Source organism: Morone saxatilis, unplaced genomic scaffold, assembly GCF_004916995.1.
Source record: "Morone saxatilis isolate NCDOM2014 unplaced genomic scaffold, NCSU_SB_2.0 Contig18, whole genome shotgun sequence".
NCBI lineage: Eukaryota > Metazoa > Chordata > Actinopteri > Moronidae > Morone > Morone saxatilis.
In genome coordinates this window covers 3,559,839-3,564,584 of record NW_023339740.1, presented here as the reverse complement: position 1 = coordinate 3,564,584, position 4,746 = coordinate 3,559,839, and positions in this window count along the sequence as shown.

Here is a 4,746-nt window from a genome sequence, read left to right as displayed (position 1 = left end):
AAGCTTTAACTAATGTAAAATCAGATATATATTTAGACTGTTTTTCTGGCGCATCGATTGCCTTCATGCAGTTAATTTCCAATAATTTCCTCCATCGAAGCCATCCGAATATGTCCCTGTAAGGAAATTCGAAAAACGAAATTCTTGTATTGGCCCCAAAAACCTCAGAGACCTCAACTTTCTTAAAAGATATAGTCCACCTGCCTAGAGTGGCATTACCTTTGGCCCTCCTAGCACCAACCCTGTCAGGCAATCTTGGAGTTATCTGTTGATCCCAGGACATGTCATTTAAATTCCCATATAAAGCAAACCTCCCCTTAGGACTGGGCCTTCCTTTCATTTACCGTAGATTAACAAAAATTAGGACCCCCACCATCCCTGTCACAGACCGGATGCAGAAAAAACTAATCGCCATGCCATTTGTTAAGCTTCTAGCCCCTGGGATACTGTAACTACCTTATTATCAGGCTGCCCCAAATTAAGTCCATTAAGACCGCCTCCCCAAATTAATTGCCAGAACGACTGCCCAGCCACAGTACCTGACAGGAACTAGGAAAAGAGATCAACCATCCAGCCTTCTAATGCCACTGGCTCCTTGTAAAATTTCAGAAAATAGAATTTTAAAATCCTCCTCCCCTCCCCACCCTAAACAAAGCTCTTCATGGTCAGGGCCCCCTTTCATATCCTTCAAAGAGCTCATAAAAGGCACTCTAGAACACCCTGCGTTCTCCCTGAATGCCAGGGCTACTTGTGGTTCCTTTAGTCTGCTAAAAAGTAGAAACAGGGAAGCCAAAGAGCCTTTAGTTAAGCCCAAAGCTCCTCTCCAAAAACTTTTAAGAGTAGCCCTTAAAAAGACGTCCTTTTGATAAAGCCTAGACTAATCGGGGAAAATCTCCATGGTGGCACTGAGAAATCCTTCCCTCCCTTCCTCTCCTCTCTCTTTCGCAACTCAAATTCATGTCTAAATTAATGCTGTTACTAACTTCACTTGCTTCCGCCCCCCGGATTCTTGTGCTTCTCCGTCTCCGGCAGCTTCTCATTTGTTCATAATATCGTTGTTATCGGTCGTCGTGCATCATCTTTTTTCATGGTTCATCATCAAAAAAAATCAGTCAGCATACATTAGAGAGAGAGAGAGGGAGGGAGGGAGAGGGGGGGAATCATTGCAACCTCATTGGGGTGGAGCTTTAAATATTACCAGGCAGTCTGGTCCCCAAAGAAAGAAAAAAAAGACTACAATATAGTAAAACAAGCCAAGACAAAGAATCACAAATATAACAGCAAAACTTCAATCTTTTATTAGGCCGATGCTAAAGGAGGCAGAACATTACAATAGAATATGATACAGTCAATTCAAACTCATCATTAAGTATTACATACACATTGTGATTACTATGTGAAATAAAAGGAGATTATAGAAAACCATACATGCAGCTTCCTGTGATATATTTATTTGTTCATTGCAGCCCAATGTGAATGACTGGTATTACATAACAAAACTTTTCCAGTGGTTTTCATGGCAGACATTTTAACATGTCATGACAGGAAATGTGCATGGGTAATTAATATCATTAACAATGGCTGCCAGTTCCAGTGCTGCAGTCTCTCTGGGAATAGAGCAGAGCCATCGTTCGTGTCGTTACACTTTTTCTTCCAAATGTGTGCTGGAAAGAAAGTCTTATTTCATCAACCTCACAATGTAATGAGGTTTGACTTAAAGGTGGAGTAAGTGTTTCTGGAGAAATCCAATACCATGACAAATACAGGGTTGGGAGAGTTACTTTAAAACTTAAATGTAATCCAATGCAATTACTAATTATCTGTTGTAATTTAATCCAATCCACAATACTGAAGTAACGTAACTTGATTACTTTCCTTTACTTTTGGATTACCTCAACAGCAAATAAACACAAGAGAAAAAAAAAAATCAATAAGATGACGTGTATTCTATAAGACAACAGAACCTGTAACCTTAGAAAAGACAATGGAAACCAAAAGATTTAGCATCAAAAATGTGTCCTTTGCTCGGGTATTTTAAAACTAAAACTGATGTTGATATAGAGCAAACAACAACACAGAAGGTAATGTAACGTTAGCTATATTGTCGCTCTGCGGCTAAGGCTGGAAATATACTTGCTTATAACTACGTGTTCGCATGATGGCTGCCTTGTGTGTCCCGCATCCGCTTGAACCGATGGTTGTGCAGCCGTTGGGTTTTTAGTGCTTTTTGACACCTCAGATTAACAAATTGATGTAAATACTGATGTGTGTGGTCAAGAAAAAAAAGTATAAAAGTGTTATTGTGTTATAAGAATAACCTTTACATACCTTTACTACATGCTACCTTTACATGTTATGTAGTTTGAAAGTAATAAACGCAAATATTGAAAAGCATTTACTATTACCTTGACTACTAAATTAAAAACGGCATTTTGGTAACTGATTTAGGACTCAAACCACAACATTTAGGATTTTACTCAGGACTACTTGAGACTTACTGTGTGTGTGACTTTGTCCCTCTTTTATTTCTATACTCTGAACAACTGACATTATGTCATGCAGGTAAGTGTGTCACATGTTCAGTCTGTTTGATGTAAATAGAATAAGAAATAGTTAAACCGAGATCTCCCTGCAGAAACAGTACAGTGGGGAATGCAATGATTCGGACACTATTAGAAAGTTCTGTTTTGTTCTGACATACTCTACATGTCGAGACTAATTCAGTGTGACTAAACCTGGAAAACCCACAGACTTCCATCTTCAGCTCTGTCTCTTATCACTTTGTTGGAACTGAACTCGCTATCATGGCAGACTGACAGGCAGGCAAGCATACAGTACATGATTATTTGTAGGTCTCCTCATGGTTATGTGTGTGTGGCTCCGTGTGTGCGTAGCCTATAGGAAAAGAGGGCCCCACATTTGAAGAAGCGTGAGTCAAGAAGCGTTACCTGCCAAAGGCAATAGAGTTTGGACAAAGAGAGTTTTCTCTCAGTAAGAACACATTTTCCCGTGGCGCAGAGGAAGTACACTGTGCCTTCTAGCAGCTGATAATTCCCCTCATAAATTAACAGTGCCAGCTAATGTGCTGGATGCTGAGTGTTACTGTATCCAGCAGTTTATTTCATTAAGAGGTTTAAACAGCAACATTGTTAACAATAAAATAGTTAATTCAAGTGGACACTTGAATTGGGCACAGAAGTCTTTATCATATTATTTCCTACCTGCCCACCAAAGTTAGTTATAGTTATAAAATATGTTATAAATGATTACAATTAGAGTCATAGTTGTGAACAAAGGCTTGGGGAAATAGTTGATAGTAGATAATATGCAATATACATTCTAGGATTTATTTGTGGTTGAAAGGACATCAATCAATCTATGACCTTTATTGACCTCTATTGGCATGAAGTAAGAACTGCAATATGCCATGCCCCAACATTAAACAACCATTCAGTACATGTTGTTAGTACTACAGCCCCAAGATGGCCTTACACCTGCATTCACAGACCAACAATAATGTCACATTTTCATAATATAAACCTGTAATCTATCTTATTAGAGCAAATACAGAAACACTAGTTTTGAGGTAATACTGTATATCTGTCACTTCAGAGGCCCTCTGTGAATTAAACAGCTGATTTAGCATTGATAAAAATCTTTACAATGAGCAGTCCTATTCTAAGGGACAGTAAATAACATATTGTGTCCCTCTATCTGTTATCCCTTTACAGCAAACCATGTACAGTCAGCATTACTGTAAATAGTTACAAATTATGGCATTTTACTAGTGATGTTTTTCCTTTTGCCCAGGCAGTCGTATTCGTGTACATTTACACATGCACCCAAAAAGATTTAAAAATTAAGAATTGTTTAAAATAGTCATAGTTGTGCAATTTGCTGCATAGAAAAAAAAAAACTGAAAAAGGCAGCCAACTTTGAAACAGCTTTTTTGTTGTTCAAGAGCTTGTGGGAAACTGTGAGTTGGTTCTTGAAAGGAAACTGCAAATTGAATGCACCAGCTTGATACCAGCAACTAATAGTCTAATGTAATATGCCTATGACCTACAGACGAGACCATCAGCAAAAAGATTGAATAATTTCTATGTAGTAATTCTTAATGTCTGCCACTTACGGAAGCCGAGAGCGGCCATGGATTTTTTTTTTTATGCACTGTTATATCGTGATAATTACTTATTATCTCGTTATCTCGATATAACAAAGATCGTTTTCTCGTGATAACCTACAAGAGCTGCCACAACGGCTTCCAGTCAAGTAAACAAACCAACGTAAAGTGTAATTTACCGTTAGCCTACAGCTACAGCCAGTGGCTACGGAAGCCGTTCGTGGCAGCTCTTGTACCAAAGTTTGTTTTCTCGAGATAACAAATTAATTATTTCATTATCTCGACATAACAAAGATCGTTTTCTCGTGATAACGAATTAATTAATAATGTGTTCGTCTTGACTTCAAACTAATGCGCTGCCACGAACGGCTTCCATAGACGCAGATAACGATCTTTGTTATGTCGAAATAATTAATTTGTTATCTTGAGAAAACAGTGCATAAAAAAAAAAATCCAGGGCCGTTCTCGGCTTCCGTCATTTTACTGCAATTGTGATATGATTCACGATTAGAGGGATTTTGCATGACAATTTTAATTTTCACTGAAAGCAACTATGAAAACTGTGATATAATGTGACATTTGTTGGGGTCTGTATGAAACAAACATGTTATCTTACATGTGTA